Raw genomic sequence first — 21,515 nt, forward strand, 5'->3', positions numbered from 1 at the left:
GCAACGGAATTGCTAGCTGAAGTCGTTTCGCCTCGGAAATTGACATGCCACGTTTTCCTTTCGGGATTGCGTGTTTGAAAAAAAAAATTGGGCTGGGATGGATAACACCTACATAAAAACCCTCATCCTCGCTGAGGTTCAAGACGAATGTTAGCCCGTTTTGAATCAAGGAAACCGCGCACGCAAAGTTCTTCGAACCATAAATTACCAGAAGAATCACGTCCCATTAATTTTTATTTCTTGGGGTTTCTTCTCTCATTTTGGCACAATGTATCATTTCGTATAGCTAACCCTGCTGAATATAAAAAAACTGTATGACAAGGCAATTTATTTTATCGATTGTATATAATTTTGGATTTTAATGTATTTTTTCAGCCCGTGTTTATTGTGTGAACAGCAAGCAGCTGAATAAAACATTTCCGCTGCAAATATTTTAGAATAAAATGGGGTACAAAAAATTAGTAACATTTTTCTCTTCCGTATTTTTATTAAACACCTCACTCTAAAAAACAATTTGTACTTTTACAAGGGAAATTCTTGGAAACCCTGTTGCCAAAGATATTTCTTGCAAAACTACAAGGCAGAGCCTTGCAAAATCACACATGGTACAAAGCTCTGCCTTGTAGTTTTACAAGTAATATCCTTGGCAACAGGGTTTCCAAGGATTTTTCTTGTAAAATATACAAAAATTTATTTCAGTTTACTTATGTATAGCGTATACGCTTGATTACGAAAACTTAATTTCACTGGAAGATCGCCCATATTTTAATCGTTTCATTTCAGCTCTGCAGTGAACAACCCTTGCAAAACGTCCCGCTCTTGATTGGATAGTTTCCTAAATTATTTTAATCCTAATATTTAGTGCTGTTGCACATGAATATATATAGATAGGGGCATGCAGATTTCGTGAAAAGATTTCGAGACTAGCTGAAAGTTAAAACACTGTAGCATCGTCTGTGTTTCGTGATTGGGTGAGTTTCTTTCAGGTACACGTATTACGTAACAACACCAATCACGATAATCCAGTGTGGAAGCAAACGCGTTCTGAGTGGCTCGGTCAAATAAGGCAACGACTTCTCTCGCAGACGGCCACCAATCACAAGGAAGAAACCACATGTGCGGGTATACCTTGTTGCAATCTAATAAGTGTTCAGATCTTTTCGCGAAAAATGCATGCCCCTATGTATAGATGAATTATTAATGCAATAATATTTAATTATTAATGAAATTATTTTCCTACTTAAAACGTCACAAGGCTATTAAATGTTTTTTAAGAAGTTATAATTATACATTTTTTTAATTAAGCCCTCATGTGTACTGAAAGCATAAAATCATGTGGTATACAGTTTTGGATTAACCCGCTCATATATAGCCTAAATCTTAAAACTAGTTATTTAACGTATATAATGCATTAAATCGATAAAAATTGGGATTTTCAAAAACCATAGAAACCTTAGATTTTCATAGTTTTGAAGAAACCTAACAGAGAAAATAAAGAATTATAGGACTCTGGTGCTGACGTAATAAATTTCCGCCGCAGTTCATAAAAATTCATTAATCAAGGACTTGTTTATTTAATAAAAGTATTTTATAGACAGTTAAAAGTATTTTTTTTTTCGAATTTATTTAAAATAATGTGCGAAAATACGAAATATTAGAAGCAAAACGGTTTTAGTGTACTACCACTTAAACATGGTTCTGGTTAGGGAGGAGGGGGAAATTTCGAAACGTCCGAAGAGAAAACCTCGTTTGATAAGATGTGTGTTTGGGGGGGGGGGGGGTGTTTGTGGTTTGGAGAGGGAAGGGTTAAAAGGAGAGGGGTATAGAGACTTGGAGACGCGCACCGGTTGCCAAGGAGTACATTAATCACTTCCTTTGAGAGCAGCAGCTAGTCAAATAAATCGGGTCCGCGGGAGGTCAGGAGATGGAACTAATTTCGGGGATTACTGCCAGCAGACGCCTACTTACTCCTTCGGGAACCTTCTCGGAGTGTTGGAGGGAGTGGTGAGGGGAGGGGGGTACCTCTGCTCGGCCGTCGAGGAGGTTCTCAGACCCTATGCCGATCGGTTCAGGCTCCTGCGCTGAGCTCCAATCAGGGCGACGGAGGATCTCCGCCTTAGAGCAGCTTCGCCGTTGAGTGGCGCGCGGAGAAGCAACCCGCCTCGTTAACGGATCTGTCCGCCGGAGTCGAGAGCCCGCTCGGCGCCACTCGAACCAGGCTTTCCGCTCGAGGTAGAATGGATCATTTAGGCCCTTTGGGTGCTCGTTATCCCGCCAGTTGTCTGCTCTGGAAAATGACGTGGCAAAAGTTCGCACGCCGCTTCGGAAGGAGGGGGAGGATTTAACATTCAGACAAGTATATAAGGATTTCATGATTTCACTTCCGACATTTCTGAAAAATATTTTACGTGGGAATTTTTTTTTTCTACCAGATTCATTTAGTTTTAAACATGTGTGCAATGCATAACTTGATATAGTAAAACAATCTTTTGGTGAGTCTTTCGTTATCCGTCAGAGATTTTGTAACATCTAACCTCGGTAACAGCTTTGAATATATATACTGTATAGAAGTCGCGAGTGGATAGGATTTACTCTACGTTTTCCAGAAGCGTATGATGAGCAGCTTGGGAACTTCACCGCTGTAGTGCGCTGCCGTAACGCCCTGTATCGTCTTAGTTGTTATTTACACGTTAGAGCGCAGCACTGTCGCCCGCTGTCATTCCCCGCACCCCCCACCTATCATTCACTGCAGCTTGAGTTCGTTCAACAGGAGGGGGAAGGGGTGTTTGAAGAGTTCGACACTTGTCCGCTAGGGACCACCACAAGTCGATGCCCTAGAGATGGTGGCGATTGCGGCGGTGAATTAACCAACTACCTCAAAACCGTATTAGAAATTTTAACCTGGGCTGGCGACTTCTATACAGTATATATATTCAAAGGTAACAGCAAATTCGTGTGTTCTCATGTTGCAAATACGCTTGTAATACGAAGCCCGGACACGTTTCTTGGCGCGAATCACACGCAGTGTTCCGCAACCGCCGCTAGAGTTCGTTGCCACAACAGCTGAGTCGGCTATAGAATCATTCCATTTGCATAGCGAAAATTTAAAATATGTAATGAAAATTCTTCGATAAAAGCGAAAAAAGGCTTGAAAATAGTGCTAAATCCAGGCATTGAACCTGATTTACAACAAGGAATTTTATTGAAATACAGCCCATCTTGTTAAAAATTCACTAAACAGTTAATGCAACACAGTTTACTTTTATCTTTCTAACTTTGCTTCGCATCATCCGCCACAGATGGCAGCATCGTTGTTATACATTTCCGTTCTATGCGACTTCCGTTCCATTCACAAAATTATTCCTTCCAAATACCGAATACCGAGAGCTAAGATGTTACACATTAATAATTGAAATTTTTTAATATCTAGAGGCATTTAAATTATTTAAAATACTCTAATTTTATTTAGCAATAATTAAGTTCTAAATAAATATGTATCGATGTTACCATACAATTAAAACAAAAATATTCACTTACAGTGTTTAGGGTTTCAAAATTAGTAACATTAACCTAAAATAGCGGATATTTCGTAATAATATTTTCTCTAGTCATGTTCTCCTTTTTGCTTTAATCTGCAGGACTTTTTTTTTGAAAGTTATATTATTGGTTATCAATCTCTTCCATTCCATAACTGCATTTGATTGTCCATCCAGTAAGATGATGACCACATATATGTGTGTTTGTGTCTCTGTGTGTGTGGGAAGTGGGGGGGGGGGGTTTACAATGGTAAAGAAAATTGATTCTGAAAATTTCGAAAATATAAAAAAAAAACTTGCGTCTGATGTCATTGATCGCTGCATCAGTTAAAGTTCCCAAAACGTTGTGATTTTTGCTCTATGTTATATTATTGCAGTACTTAAAAATTATCTGTAAAAATATTGTAGGTTTAAAAAGAAGTTCTTCAGAAATTAATTATTAATATATGTTATCATAATTATATGAATAAAATATCGTACTTTTATCGTACTTTTTCACAGACTTCTGTGGGACATGTAAAATGTTTGCTGTAACATTCAATTTTTATTATTATTTTTGTGACTGTATCCTTTCATGTTAAGCTCACAAATTAGTTTTTAATATATAGCTGACAATAGTGTTTTTGTATAATTCAGTCTGTTTTGTTTGTAGATATTCAAGAAAATATTATGGCATTAAGTTTCCAAAATGCTTCTTCTCGTAAAATTACAAAAAAAAATTATAGTGCTGTGAATTTTGTGTTTGGATTTCATATCCATGTAGCTGTGTTATATATTTACATTTTTTGTTAAATTTTTACCACAGACGTCAATTTTTGGTAGTTATATGTGATTTTATTTGCGTTATATTTTGCTAACAAGAATTTGTCATCTTCATATGGGTTTGCCTCTAATATTACTACTTTATCCTTTTTCTCATTAGATTGGCCGTTTCCCCGATGTATTTTTGATGCTGGTATTTCAGATTAGTTATACATCTGTGTCCCGTTGTGTTTTCTTGCCATTTGTGAGTGAATTTGAAGTTTGTTATTTTTGATGGCTTGTGTTTGCTAACGAAAAATTATCATAATGTCATGTGGACATAATATATTTAAGTTTGTTTTAAAATAAAACAGTATATTTATGTGAACAATTAAATCATTTCATGTTATTATGTTTAAGTGTTCACTCATTAAAAAAGTACTGTTATTTAAAAATATCACAAAAATACTATGAAGCTTAAGTCATCCTTTAGGTTTTATACTTATGGTATCTACTAACAAATAATTTGGGTTGCAGGTATGCGAGTTCTTTTATTTTTAAAACTTTCTAAATTCTTCTTAACTTTTAAATATTTTTTTCATGTTTTAAGTGATTAGCAAATAACTTAAAGTGTGACTTAGTGATTTTTTGTACTTACAAATGGTTAAGTTATAAAAATTATATATTTTAATTTTTTTAATTATTGTCCAATGTATTTGCTATACGTAACTTCAAATAATATCACAAATTCAGTTAATTTTAAATTTATTTCGACAATAGTATATAGCATATTTATTTACAAAATTTTGACCAAACATTTCTTTAGTAGGAAAATACTGCAGAATTGATAATCGATAGTTAAAAACATTTTTCCTAGCATATTTTATCTTTAGTGAAGGCCCCAGAAAATTACAAAAATTCTATAAGCCAATTCAGTTGGGAACATTGTGCTAATTTTTCGGAGCTAACAAGCGCTGTCAAGATAATAACGTTGCGAGTTGTCCGACACGAGCAAATGCATTAATTAATTGGACGAAACGCCCTCATTTCCCAGGTTTCTGCTTACGACTGCCGATAACTATCACACGTGTACGTCACGAGAACCCCGGCTGTTGGTAATTATGCAAAGTGGACCATATTAATGAGATATGAAAGTCTATTTTACGGGAGCCGTTCACAGCACGTTATATGTATGTGTTTATATATATATATATATATATATAATTTTAATTACATTATTCGAATCTTGAAAAGATTTATGTTATGTCACATAAACTGCCTTCCAAACAATATAAGGCATAATTATAAGAAATTTAACAAATATTAAGCTTGCATTTCGTCTTAAGTTTATTGTGAATATTCCAACCAAGTAACTTGATAATTTTGATACACCTCTGTTTATTTTAAATCTGCTACTAACGAAAACAATATATAGTTCATCTAAACGAGTAACATATATCAGAAGTATAAAAATAGTTTTGTTATATTTTATGATATTATATTCAGTTTCAGCTGTGCCCTCAGTTTATGTATTTTAACACCCGGTAAGGCCTACCTGTCTGAAGATTAAATTCATAAGTATCTCCTGTCTCGTGAATTATTTTAACACTTACTTTCCTAGGGTTCAACTAAGTTCCCAAAAAAAAAATATTTTTCGGGTCTTTACCATTTATTTAAGATAATAAGTGGGATATTAATGTATTATTAGTGGATCCGTATACATAAAGTTGCAGTGCAATATAAATGATTTTTAAGTATTTCATAGTCCGTAATTTGCAGTATTAATAATTATAACAATTTTTATCTGTTGATGAAATAAATTAAAATTAATTATGTTTTAATTTTTCCAGGATGTCCTGAGATAAATTTATGAAGAAAGGAAACATCATTTCAAGGTAAGCGCTAAATTTTAAGTTGATTTTGCATTTAAATATGATAACATAACCAAAAATGGAGGATCAATTAATTTCAATGTGTAAATTTTAACTAGTATACTTGTAGTAAATGCCTAAGATGGTCTAACTCTATTTTTGCAGCTTAAAGTTAGGTAATACAGATTCAATATGTTATCATTGTTAACACTTCCGAAATGCAAATATTTATCCGTCTACTTTCAGTCGTATTGTAACTTAATGTGATTTCTTTTTGATAACGAATATAGCTTCAAAAACTCCTTACAATTTATTTCGTCATTGATATTTGAGCGATGTTTATGTGTGAGCGTTTTTTTTATTTGCATACATTTTTTTCAGGAGAGTATAAGTATGTTCTTTAAAAACCAGTTCGTGTACTTATTCACGCACGTTAGACATTATACTCTTTTTGACAAGATTAAGAAAGTGAGAGTTCACATGCATTAAAGTATATTCAATAGAGCGATGAATTTTTTTAAAATAAATATTTATAATTTATTCAGTTCGAAAATCTTTACAAAAAATATTTTTTAATATAAAATTGAGTTAATTTATTCATTAGGAATTACATCTTCTTCCGTGGTCTCTTCCAGTAATGAACGAATCGGTACGTATGGTACAATTGATTTGTGATAACTTAAGTAATAAATTAATATTTTCTAAGTAACGCGGTCGAGAAATCTCGTGAATACCGCATCAATGGTGGTAGCATGTCGTATCGTTGAAACAATATCATGATTATTTATTGATTAACTTAAATGCTTTTGGTGGAATTCGACAAGTGGCCTAGAATTATGCTAGGATAAATCGACATTTAATTTTCATTGAGAATCGTTGGTAACTTGTATTCTCCTTTACCAAAACGCTTTTCCAACTGCTGTATATGGAAGTAATGAGCGACGTATGAAATTTCAAAAATCGTGTAATTTCTTACGGATGAAAATATCTACACGGGAATACTTAGTATTCCTTTTAATTTATCTTACATGGCAACAAAAGATAATCCAAGTGCATAACATGGGCATTTATTTGTTTGTCAAACAAATTAAACCAAACAGTAAACATTAAAAGGAAGCGATAGCGCAGTGTTCGTCGTATTAAAGAGAGCAACAAAATGGTTAATATTATCAACGCCATTGTTGTTCAAACACAATTTTCTCGGATACTGAATTATAGGAAAACCTGGAGAAAACCGATAGCATAAACTGTGTACGCTGGTTTAAGCATTTTAAAAGCTAGGTACTAGAAGTAACAGCTATTAGTTCAAAAATTTATTTATATATATATATATATATATATATATATATGTATGTATGTTACATGAACTACTTTATATTCGGTTGAAAATAAACCACGTTTCGTTTAAACGTCGTCAGCAATAACTGGTGTGGAAAATAATTATATTTTTATGATTTTTGTGTGTGTTGGGTTTCGGACGAGGAAGGAGCGAACTTTAATTGTTTCTCTGTAACCAAAAAATATTTATTCTACTAACGTTAATTATCTAAATCATCCGTAACAAAACTGTTTTACTGCATACAATCACAATACAAATTGTAATTATTAAAATATTGTAGGAATTTTGCAGTTTTACCAATGGGTAATCAATTTTTAATCAATGTTTGCAAACATTTGTGTTTTTAAAAACATGTCTCTATTTTTAATGTTTCTCGGCTATTAATAGTACAATTTTTTTTATAAAACGGTATAAAAAAATTTGTATATTTTTTTATGAAAATACTTTTATTTTTTATGTAAGTAAAATCAATAGTATGTATCGCTTTAAAAAAAATTAAGTCAGCAAAAAATTTAATTTCTGTTAGTTATTGTGAAGAAAAATTTTTAATAGATATTAAAAAGAAACTTTATTATCTGAGGTACAACGCTTGTCCAAATCGTAACTAACCTGAAAAATGATATTTAGTTTCGCACTTCAAACTCTCTGTTTAAACAATAAATCCGTATCTATCATTATGACACAAAAATTAAAAAACAAAATTGTACAATATTATTAAAAACATTAATTATGTATTCTTACACATGTTTCATGTGTAAACAGTAATTAATTATAATGGTATTCTGTAAAATAATGAAACAAAAACACATTGTTTCGAGTTTAGACGTTTCAAAGCTATACTAATATAACATTCTGCGTTATGAAAGGGGATATTATAATAAGCTTTCCATTTCAACTGCCAAACGCAGTCTCAATTTCCAAAAAAATTGTAATTTAACCTTTAGTTATGCGAGGTTTTTAATAATACCATTCAAATTTTCATCTATTAGCAATCACAGCATTGATTTAATGTAAAAAATTTGTGAGTATCAGTTATTTTACAGTCATATTGATACTGAAAAATAAAGCACCAACAATGAGGCTTATTTAACGGGGGCGCTTTCAAAGGAAACCGATATTTGAGCTATTGACGATGGGCAGCGCAGAGCATAAAATTATTTTAGTGTTGAACTATGTATTTTAATAACGCAATTTATAATGTTTAGAAAATTTCGCTTATGTTCTTTTCGTGCCGTAAGTAAATGAAAAGTTATGTTACGTGTGTATTTTTTTGGAAATTAATGAAACCATATCGTCAATAAATAGTTTAATTATTTTGTTGATTGCAACGATTTTTTTATTAAACAAAAATATATCTGGATATTTTTTCAACACACTCAACATGCATTCCTTTAGCTGAGTATACAGTTTATTCAACTGCATAAAAATTTCAATTGTAGTTTATGCATATAAGGCTACTCGAAATGGTGTATTGAAGGTAACTTATCCAGATCATTACAAAATATTCATGTGAAAGAATTGCTTTGTTACAAACGGCGAGGCCCGCTGATCAAGCAAAAGACTTTTTAGCATAAGTTTCCCGGCTGATTTAAAAACACACAGATTAGCAACTAACAATTCCACTCCCCAAAATTACTTACTTCAAATGCATTCATATTATGTAAGAAGCTGATATGTGTAATTCTTGCATACCTCTATTCAAATACTTATGTTTGAGTTTTACTGATCCATGATTCAAAGTATTATAAAAACTAAACAGAACGAAATAATGACTCCAAAATCCTTCAGCGTGGTAGTTCAATTGATAATCTGACCGCACGTATGGGTGGATGTGTGCTGATCTGTACTTTCATGCACCAAAATAATTCTTGTTTATCTTCGATATACTGTGTGCTGTGTTCGTTTACCCGGTGATTTATTGTGGGGTAAGGAGTAAGGAGGGATTGCCGAGCTAGTTAACAAAGTACACAAAAACGCGTAATTAGAATTTAATCTGTTCCCAAATGACAATAAACTTAATTAAAACCAAATACCGTTGAAGGTATTCTATTCTCGTTATTCTCTTCTTGAAAATTCTGTGCGAATATAATTCCAAACATTTTTTTCCTTCAAAAATAAGAGATGATATTTATTTTTTTTATTGGGATGACGAACGATTTCATTGCCATTAGAGAAGAATTTATTTCTTCAGTACTCTGGATCAGTTTTAATAAAATAGTAAACTTTTTTAATATTTCGTTCTATTTGCTGACGAAAAAGAATGTGTTCTAAAGTGTCGTTTTCATCTTTAAGTCTCAAATTAAATTTTATATTGTATAGATTTTCTGAGCATAAATTATTTTTAAGGCTTTTTTTTTAGTATTGTGAGGTCTTTATTGTTTATGTGAAAAAAAAACTCAAAATGATCCAAACTGTTTTGTCAGAAATAACGTTTAACCAATCGCCATACTAAAGAAGAAATTACTGACGAAAACTCTGCAGCATCATTTCACAATCAGACCAAAACTTTTACCACGTTAAAATATTTTGTACCCCGAAGTATTTATTTATTTATATCATGAAAATAGTACAGGTTAAAGTTTCATCTAAGTTTCCAAATGTAAATGGGAGTCCCAAAAGTCAATTTTACATGTCCGTGTGTTTTTTGATGTCAGTAGTGATTGCCTCTGCTATGAAGAAATATTTGGAAGTGTGACAGCCAGTATGCGATGAAGGTGAGCTCTGGTGCTCTCTGTGAGCGTAGCGGCTCCCAGATAACGTCACGGCGTAGAAGCTGTCGTGGCAACGTGATTGTGAGATGGTTACACGCTGCCTTCCGGGACCTTTGCCTCACCAGCCAAAAGCTCCTAACACAGTTTTTTATATAGTTTTTTTTATTTACACATTCTACTATGGTATGTCGCGCTAACAAAACAATAGTAGTCCTCTCTTGTTCGGAAAACCATTTTTCATTCCCGTCTGCAGTCACTTCATCATGAGCGTCAGGTGTGTTCAATTTTCACACAAAACTTGAGGGCAGTGTTTCGAACGAAACCGTCCTCATCACCCGCATGCACTAATGCAAAACGCGGGTCGCGTCCTGTACGAGGTTTAAAGCCTTTAATGCCTACCTGTCGAGTGTTCTCCACTGTTGTGTCTTTCCATGCCTTTTCCACACTAAGCCCCTTATTCACCCATGACTAGAGACCTGCAAAATTCGCGGATTCATTGACCTCTAGGATAGACTCCACAGTCCTTTAAATACTCGCGGAAATGACACCTGTTCATTGGCTACTGACGCGTGAGACGTCTCAACTAGGCTGTCCGTAATTCGGCACTTTCTTGGTTTAGTGTTTCCCATTGGCTCGCAGTTCCACGGATAAAATGTGGGCCAATCGCAGAAGCGGTACGAAGGTATAGTGGTTTTGATGCTAGCCTATCGCGAAATGAATCCGCGAATTTTGCATGTCTTTACCTATGACTCATTTTTAGAGATTACAGACTTTCCTGAACATCTAAAACTTTCTACTTTTCTGATGTATGTATATTGCTTTTTTTTTACGTGTAAACATCTTGGCTCTCGGTATACGCATTTGGTAGGAGTAATTTCGTGAAAATGGGGACGAAAGTCGATGAACGGAAATGTGGCACAAAGTGGCGGACCCACGTGTAGCAACATATGGCCACTTTCGTAAACATTATGGTACCTACGAAACGCATTTGTCTGTCAAATGATACTTTATGATAGTGAAACTACTTTAAAATATAATGTATTTGGTAAACTAAAATAAGTCATCATAAAAAGGAATCTCAAGTTTTAAAATCCCTTTTAAAATTGGCATATCAATGGTCATATAATACTTTCATATTATCTTTCTAATTCCCAATTGGCTTAAGAGCACAGCGTGGCTCGATTCTCTTCACTGGTTTTTTTAAATTTTTTAATAACATAATAATCTTGAATAATATGATAATACCATTATAATAATGTTGAATAAGCTCAATAAGGTTAATGTTTGTTTGTAGAAAGAATATACAGACTGATTTTCGTCGTTTTGTACAAAGCAAATGTACAAACATACAGGCCTACTTAATGTTATAATATGTGTTTTGAAATGTTTCAGGTTAATATTTTAGTAATTCCATAGAAGTTAAACTTCTAACGTGTGCATAAACTTTATATTATTAACAGTTTAGTGAATTTGAACAAAATGGGTTGTATTTTAATAATAGACTTTAGCGTCTGCACGTCAAAGTTAAGTGGAATATGAGATTAATTATGTAAAATATGTCATTCATTCAGTCAGTAGAAATTTCTTCGTAATTATACAAATAAATATGGTGCTTTGATCCAATTATATATATATATATGCATCCGCAACCGCTAAAAGATATTATTTTCTTTAGAATAACAAAAAAGAAATTGACAATGCCATGATTACGACATACCTAACTGTTATGGCTGTAATGAAATTTTTTTATTCTCTCATAGCAATTGGAATACTGAATGGTTGAAAACAGACATTCATCCCAATAACCGATAACCAGTTATTTGATCGGAGCCATAACTGCCATAACTGGCATTGGAAAATAACCATTGAACGCATCCCTAGCTGCTATCTGCGCGTGATGGTGGCAAGCAACTATTACGATTCAGGCAGAACGAATTCTGACGGCGGAAGCCATAAGCATGTGTGTGATTCTCATCCAGGAATTTTGGTATTCGAAAAAGCGAATATTTTATTAATCACGCTTGGCATTACTTTAAAGAATTCTACGATAACATTTTGGTGTCCAATTTTCATATTATGGGTTTATTTGCAACAACATTACCGAGGTTAGATGTTCACACATCACTGGCCAGTATTGAAAGACTCGCTCAAATTTTTTCTGACGTGACAACGTCTAATAAATCGATGAACGCCGGCTGCACGCACGAAAAAGAGTCCCGTTACGCACATTTTCCCGTTACGTTGTGTCCCGTTACGCTCATTGTACGCTTGCGCCGCATCTATCTCTCTTCCACTCGATTGGAACAACCATCGATTTGACTTTTTCGAGGCACATTAAACTTGAAGCACTCCCATTCGTTTCCTACTTTTCCTATCATCGTCCTATCCTTAACAGAATAACACAGATTGGAAGAAGTTAAATAGCAAACATGTATGATATAATCGGTGAAAAAATCTCTTCGTTAAAGTAATAAACATTTTTGAATTAATGAGTGAAAATAAAAGTAAATTTATCAATTAAATTGTATATTTCATTTCACTCCTTCTTTGTATCCATAAAAAATAGTGATGATTCAATAAAAATGATTTAATTTTATTCATAAAAGTATGCAATCATTTCATCAATGTTTTGTTATGACGTTGTCACGTTAAACTATCGTCCGTAAATCGACTTTACAGACAACCAATTTTTTTTTTAAATAAAATTTTTAGCTCTTTGGTAATTTTCATCAGCGACGAGCCGTCCATGCCGGATTACAGAGTGTGCCGAACCACAAAAGGCCTGATTAAAGACCTTTCAACGTGCAGCGCTGAGAGATTGACAGCAGTGACGGCCTTCGTGCTGACTGTTTCCTGATGAAACTGTAAACGCCCTTGGAACATGCCGCCTGGGTTTCCGCTGTCGATGCCCGAACAGCCGAGATTTTCCCCGATAAAAACCTTTTTTTTTTTCCGGCTCAACCATTACCGTCCTAGAACGTGGGGAGGTTTTTTAAAGCACAGAAAGGATTTTTTTTTTCCCTGAGTCCTTAAAAAGGCTCAATCTCACGCGCCAACTAGGTGTTCCATTTTCTTGTCATTTCTTTTATTTGAAGGCTTTCCCTGTAAATTTATTCCTATATCTCTCTTCCATTTGTAGTTGGATCACAATTTTTGATGTGCAAACATCTCAGCTCTCGGCATACGGCATTTGGTAGGAGTGATTTAATGAAAGTGGATCCGAAGTCAATGAACGGATACATGACACAAAGATGGTGGACCGACGTGCAGCAACATAAATCCGTATAAAAGTCAATTTTGTACAAATAAGGTATATACATACAAAACGTATTGATGCGCCAAGCGAAACTACACTGGAATTTAATTGGTAAACTAATATAGTCATAGTAACAGGTAACCACAAGTTTTAAAATATATATTGGTCTCATCCCTAAACTCAAATTGGCATGATAGTTAAGTGGCATAACGCGCGCTTTGTTATTTAAAGAGACGAGGTTTAATATTACACCTGGAAAAGTTTTTTTAAAAACAATACAACATAAAAATATAACAATAATGCTGAATCAGCTCAATAATGTTAAATTTGGTTTGTATGAAGTATTTCCAGGCTTATTTCAGTTTATTAATAAACACATACTTAGTGTTATAATATGTGTCTATAAATGTTTCGGGTTAATATTTCAGAAATTCCGTAGACGTAAAACTTTCAAACGTGTGGTAAACGTTATATTATTAACTGTTTAGTGAATTTTAAGAAGATCGTAATTATTTTAGTAAAATTTCTTGTTGAAAAGCAAATCCAAAGACGGGATCTATTGGACTGATCTTTTGGACTGCAGTTTTTAGTTTGAAAAATTCCTGAAAGATTTCGCCACGTTTGTAATGCTTTAGAGAACCAACAAAATCTCTAATACCTTTTCACGCCATGTTCATTCCAGCACAAATTTTCTTGGCTTATAAAATATAGTTATTTTTTAAGTTGCCATCATATTTTTTTATGACTATTCAAGTGGACAAAATGTATTCCAGGATAGTTTTACTACCATAAAGTTTACATTGGCACACCAAAACGTTTATTACAGCCGCGGGGATTCGCGAAACATGCACGGGTGCATGTTGCCGCTCGTGGGTCCGCCATCTTGACGACTTCTACTCGTTGTTATAGCAGTTTCTTCATGCATGCGCATTCGACTTTTATAGGTATACTATCAATTTTCTTGTAAATATTCTAAATATTATCTAAAACATTTAGCTGAAACAATTTTTGATAAAACTAAAACCGTAAGAAAAAAAATTGGTTGTCTGTAAAGTCGGTTTACGGACGATAGTTTAACGTGACATCGTCATAACAAAAAATTGATTAAATGATTGCATAGTTTATGTTTAAAATTGAATCATTTTTATTGAATTATCACTATTTTTTATGGATACAAAGAAGGAGTGAAATGAAATCTACAATTTAATTGATAAATTTACTTTTATTTGCACTCATTAATTCAAATATGTTTATTACTTTAACGAAGAGATTATTTTAACTGTAACTTTTATACATGTTTGCTATTTAACTTCTTCCAATCTGTGTTATTATGTTAAGGATAGGACGATGATATGAAAAGTAGGAAACTAATAGGAGTGTTTCAAGTTTAATGTACCTCGAAAAAGTCAAATCGATGGTTGATCCAATCGAGTGGAAGAGAGATAGATGCGGCGCAGGCGTACAGTGAGCGTAACGGGACACAGAATAACGGGAAAATGTGCGTAACGGGACACTTTTTCGTGCGTGCAGCCGGCGTTCATCGATTAATTAGACGTTGTCACGTCAAAAGGTTGAAATAAATAAAATTAATACTTCCATACTATCAGTTCATTCGAATATAATTCAAACCATCTTAATATTATTTAAACTTTGTTCAAAGCAAGTTTTTATACGCGTATGTATTAGTGGAAGGGTTGAAAAATAGTGATTGACGGTAAACAAAAACTCAGAACTACCTAAGTAAGCATAGCATAACATTTTTCTAAGCTATTCAATACTGAATTCTGTGAGTTAAATACATTCGAAACAATTTCCCTTCCAGGAATAATGTAAAATATTTTATAAATAATTTTGGAATATTGGACCACAAATGGGATGCCATGTACATTAAGTTGATAGATTGTTTCAAAAGTTTTTAGAAGTTACCAGAAAGTTTCCAGAAGAATAGGTACTTCGAAATATACTACGCTTGTAGTTCAGATATTCACTACAAGTTTTCTCCAGCTGTTAGTCATGCGAGTGGTCATAATTATGAACACTTGCATGTATATTAACCACTGCAAGATTTCATTCAGTAAACATTTTTTTTTTTAATTGAAACGAAACAAAGTGCAAGAGAGGTATAGGAATTAATTTTCATAGAATCCCTGAAATATTAGGAAGAATAAAAGAAAAATGAAATAACTTGCTTGGTATAACTCATCGAGTTCATTACATAATTTACTTGTGATTTCTATTACTTAAAGATGAAAACGTTCTCATGTTTGTTGCTGGCGATAAAATCAAATAACACCAATATATCTGATAGATTTGACCGCTATATTATTGTGGGTATTTTTTTATCGTACACACTGTTCAAATTATTGCCAACCCATGCCCGAGAAGTCTTGCATTAAGTGGATGATGTCCTAAGTTTCTTTGCTTCCATTAATTTAAGTTTTGAACTTGGTTTTAAGTACATTCATATATAACATATTTAACAGTTTATAAAATAATATTTGTACTTTTAAGAAATCCATACTGATTTCTACGAACTTAAATGCAAATTGTATGCAAAGAATGACATAATGCAGTTAATATTATTGGATTAACCGTTATAATGTATTTTTGTCTGAATAATCACTATTTTTTATAATATCATTAATAAATCAATAAAAATTAAGTTTACCTAAAACCACAGAAACATGATTCTTTCAGAACTTAAAAGAAAAAATTTGCATTTAACTACATAAAACTATTCAATAGTGACTTACTTAGTACAATAAAAAATTTATAAACGATTAAATACGGATTGTATCTTGAATTTATTAAAAATCATGCGCGAAAGCACGAAATGTTGGAAGCAAAATAGTTTCCGATGATATTATACGCTAGACGTTTTGGCTATACTGTTTTCAGCGAGAGAGTGACCTGATGGTAGTCACCGCGCCACTATTTACGTGATACTAGCTGCAACTTCTGCCCGAGGTTCTGCAGAGATCCTTAAGAATACAGTAAGGACAAGGCTGTTTTCCACAAACAATTTTTAAAAAAAAAATAACCAACTTCAAAAGACACAAAACAACATAGGTTCACTAAAAAAAAATTGGTTGTCTGTAAAGTCGGTTTACGGACGATAGTTTAACATGACGTCATAACAAAACATTGATGAAATGATTGCATACTTTATGAACAAAATTGAATCATTTTTATTTTAATAATAAAAGAATAAATACTTGACATTATACTAGTAATCTGATTTTTAAAATGCAAGAATAATTAACCTTTATTGCCGAAATTGTTGTTGTAATAAGCAATGAATGAATCGATTTATTAGACGTTGTCACGTCAAAAGCAAAAAATAAATGTTTTATACACAAATTTAATACTTAATAGTTTTTCTTTATTTTAATTAGGGCCTTATTATTTATTATGTTATTATTAATTTTTTTATAATTTTTAAAGTAGGTGCCAAATAAAAAAAAAAATCTCTGTACACGTGATGGAAGTGAAACTTCCCTGGCATTTCAAACCTCAACTAATCATGTGTACCAGTGCTAGCTTCATGTATATTTTGGCCAAAAAAGTTCTCGCGCGCTCGTTTTATTTTATGTTTTGCCGCACGCGACTGTACTCGGGTGCGTTCAGTAACGGCTCTCCGAGGTCGCAATTTGTTCGCGCCGTGGATTCCTAACCGTGGTCCGTCCTGGCGCCGCGTAGCTACAAGGCGATCAACTCAACGCGGCCACCAGCCAGCCAGCCAGCTGGGCTATACCTTAAAAGGAACACAGTTATGTGGAGCGCGTACGGAACACCTAGGTCAGTGAAGTTCATACAACACCTTTTTGCGCTTCCAATGCCCGAATTTCATTGCAGAGATTACAGCTTGTGCACTGTCACGTTTTTTTTTTTTACATGACAACGTCTAATAAATCGATGAACCCCGGCTGCACGCACGAAAAAGTGTCCCGTTACGCACATTGTCCCGTTACGCTCATTGTACGCTTGCGCCGCATCTATCTCTCTTCCACTCGATTGGAACAACCATCGATTTGACTTTTTCGAGGCACATTAAACATGAAACAGTCCCATTCGTTTCCTACTTTTCCTATCATCGTCCTATTCTTAACAGAATAACACAGATTGGAAGAAGTTAAATAGCAAACATGTATAAAAGTTATGGTTAAAATAATTTCTTCGTTAAAGTAATAAACATATTTGAATTAATGAGTGCAAATAAAAGTAAATTTATCAATTAAATTGTAGATTTCATTTCACTCCTTCTTTGTATCCATACCAAATAGTGATAATTCAATAAAAATGATTCAATTTTATTCATAAAAGATTGCAATCATTTCATCAATGTTTTGTTATGACTTTTTCACGTTAAACTATCGTCCGTAAACCGACATTACAGACAACCGATTATTTTTTGTAAATGGAACAGATTTATTCATGTAAAATTACATATATTAGAACATTTCTTTCGTTTGCATGAAATCGACAAAACAGTGTTCGCAGTAATATGTACTGGTTTCGGATACTTACCAGGGCATTTATTCTTTGCAGTTAAAGTTATTTTTTAAACCGTTCTCTGAATAGCTTCCCAGTATTAACTGTAAAACAAAATAAAGTCAAATTGTTAAATATTCTTTTATGTTTTCTATGGTTTAAAAATGCTATGCTTGAATGAAACATCAGTTAGATGAAAAAAATTTACGCTATTTTCGTAAGAAAGTGTATTATCTCGGAAAACGTACTTAATTTATGCTAAAATAAACATGCGCATGTGTTGTACAAAGTTATAATATCTTTCTTGCAGTATTACAAACTATTTTTTTGAAAATTGGTTTCCTACTGAATTTTTGTTCTGTTTACAAAACAGATATATAAATAATGTCAAATTCCAACTTAATTATTTTTGTATATCACCTTCAAATTCAAATCCATCCAAACAATACTGACCGTAAAGATAATTACAGAAACACTGAATAAAGTTCCCAAATTTATGTTCACTTGCGATATATGGAAAATGTTTAAAATCTATAATATTTAGAACGCGCATATGCGCCACTGGCCAGCTTCACATGATTATAGTTTATTGTATCTGTTTCAATCAGAGTAAGCAAGAAAACCAGTCATTAAGGTCGCTAGTTTTTCTCCTGTTTTATTTAAATATATTGCTATATATATTACGGAAACATATATTTTTTTTAAGAAAAACATAATCTTTGTCGATTTAAGATGTTCTTTGGAAACGCGCCCTTGCCTATTACACTATATGTCATGAGAAACCTCAATAACGGACCAAAATTATTAATATGCCAACGCACAGAAAACAAGTCAAAATCAGCCAATGTCAAAAGTTACAAGCATAGCACAATAAATTCCATGGAAAAAATTAGAAAAAAATATTACAACGGAAACGGACACAGTGGGCTAAAAACGACGACGCAGTAGCGTCAAGCTTCATAAGACACCAGTTGTGACGTTTCGGCAACTTAAATCTGTTCCCGTTCTCATACACAACCGGATTGAATTAGTTTTCTGTGCTGTCTATGTTTTTTTTGTTATAGAGGTTTCTTATGACAGAGACAGTGTAGCTAGCAATGGCGTTTATCCAAAATAAAATCCTAAGTCGATCGTCAGTACCATTCAAAGAACGTATGACCCTTGTCCATCATGTTTTTGATCGGCCAAGCAGTTTTTGAGTTTATTTTCTGCAAACTAACTCACTTACGTTAGAATGGCTGATTAAAAACATTTAAGCAAAAAAATGTTCCCTGCAACTGATTGAATGTTCTAAACGACTCATAGATCTAAAATCTCTCTATATTTTAGTTGCATTAAGTACCTTTAACAATTATAAATTAATGTTTTAACTTAAAAAAAAACATTAGTTAAATGCACTTTAAAATTACCTGCGCCAAATTTGGCCTGTTTCCCTTATATGGCCTGATAACGGTAAAATGTACTTTGCTCAGAAAACTCCAGTGGGTAGCACTATTGCACAGTAGATAGAATCGAACGTTTCCCGTGAAAGGCAATAGAAAGCGTCACGGGTACTATGACTCGCTACAGAACGTGTTTGTTGTGTTTTGAGAAGTTGATCGACGTAGACATTTAACTGACGTAACAAACAATTTTTTTTACATACATAAATAATATAATAGTTAGTCTTATCATATAATGTTTAGAATATCATACTCTTTTATATGGTACAATGGAATATTTTGTCCTTTTAATAAAATATAATTTTAGTGCTGTTATGTAAATTAACTGTAAGTTATCCTAATATGACGTGTGCATGCCATATTTCGGTAACATAGTCCATATTACTGTTGCCATTTGATGAAAAAATCTTAAATTTTATTAAAAAAAGAATTTTGAATATTTTTTTACAATTAGAAAGTACTTAAATATTTGTATGCAATTATGATAAGTTGGTTATTGTTATTGATGAAATTCTCTTAAAATTGATAACTTTTGCTATCGCCTGAAAAATATTTCAATAAAATGTTTTAATATTCTTAGTAATTATTTAAGTGTAAAAGGATATACGAATAAAAATGATTTAAATATTTATTTATTTGCTTAAAGAACGATTCTGTGGCAATAGGCCATATTAGGAGCACTAGGCCATATTAGTTCACAAAACAGATTTGCACAAAACGTTTTTCAAAATATGTTCTATATTGCAAGACACATCTTATAGTATTGTTACGATTTCCCTGCGGGTTCGTAAAGGATAGCCCAATTAAAGATTTTTATTACACACACACAGTTTTATTTATTACTACTACTTGCCACTTACAAATAATCTTCTAAATTGGCAGATAATTAATTACATGTAAAGAAATGTCAATTCCCCAGTCAATCGTTTCACACACCTCGCTGGGCCGCACTTCCGGCGCAACTCTCGCCGCAGCACCCCTCGTGGGTCTCCGCCGCGGGACTCCGTCGCCGCACTTCGCCGCCGCCGTCACACCCTTCGCCGAGATCCCACTCGACGACTCGCTCGCCACTTCACTCGGGACTCCGCCGCGCCCGCGACTCTATCGCCCGGAAACTCCCGACTCCACTGAACTCACTCACTCCCTGCCCTGGAACCTTCGTCCAAGGACTTCGCCACTCTGCCGCACCCGCGGCACTATCGCCCGGAAACTCCGCCGCGGGAGAACTCCCCACTCAGACTCTCTCTCTCTGACTCGAAGGTCGGCCCAACCTCCTTAAATAGCCCTTGGGTTCCCATCCAGAACAATCGGGCATGTCTCCGAGATATCGCGCGACCTTCGCCGTCGAAATGCCCAGAAACGCATCGTGAGTCCTCGAAGGATGCGGTGGCTGCTCTAAGAACGCCGATAAAGGCGTCTGAGTCATTTTATTCCGCAGTGCGGCCTCTTTTAAGTAACCCGATCTGAGGCAGGTGCGCGCTGCGACGGTCAGGATGTAGCGAGATAGTATGACACGAGATACCAGGGAGAGGATGCGGGTGGAAGGGGGCGCAGACAGTACGAACGAGTGCGGCGATGCCATGCACTGCAGCCAAGCGCGATCGTAACATTGCCCCCTCCTTAAACCTGTTCGTCCCGAACAGGTAATGCATCTCCTCCTGGAGGTCCCCATGCTACTCGAAGTTTAGGCCTCCTGCCTTTCCTCCATCGCGGGCTGTACAGTCTCACCACATAACCCTCTCTCGCAGTAGATGTAGCTTCTCTTGTCACCCGGCGACACTTCTGGGTCGCAGATTCCCCATGTCGTTCAGCCAGCTGCCCGAGACGGACCGACCATTGCCTTGGACGGACTCGATACTCTTGAGAGCATTGCTCGTTGCCTCCCAATGGTTCGCTTGTTTCTTCCCTTTTTCTCTCTGTTTGTTCTCTCGTAGCTACTCGTTCACAAAGCATTTCTTCCCAGCTCTTCTTCGTCTCTTCTTGGTTCCTCATTCCCTCTTTGTTCTTATGAATATCGTCTGGATTGTACTCAGTTACTCCTTGCACCATCTTCTTCACTCTTTGTGTTCTCATTTTCTCTTCTCGGTCTTTCTTCCCCTGTTCTTGGTCCTTCTTCACCTCTTCTTGG

At 34.4% G+C, this 21,515-nt stretch overlaps 1 protein-coding gene across 2 annotated transcripts in view; it reads left to right on the forward strand.

The window, feature by feature from the left end:
- Positions 1-21,515, forward strand: part of LOC134533472 (sex peptide receptor) — a 586,089-nt gene that overhangs the window by 450,710 nt on the left and 113,864 nt on the right. For both annotated transcript variants that reach the window (XM_063371004.1, XM_063370998.1), the window contains one exon: positions 6,128-6,172. The gene's annotated coding sequence lies outside the window, so the exon portion shown is untranslated. The remainder of the gene's footprint in view (positions 1-6,127; positions 6,173-21,515) is intronic.

The sequence above is a fragment of the Bacillus rossius genome, chromosome 1 (assembly GCF_032445375.1).
Source record: "Bacillus rossius redtenbacheri isolate Brsri chromosome 1, Brsri_v3, whole genome shotgun sequence".
Classification (NCBI taxonomy): Eukaryota; Metazoa; Arthropoda; class Insecta; order Phasmatodea; family Bacillidae; genus Bacillus; species Bacillus rossius.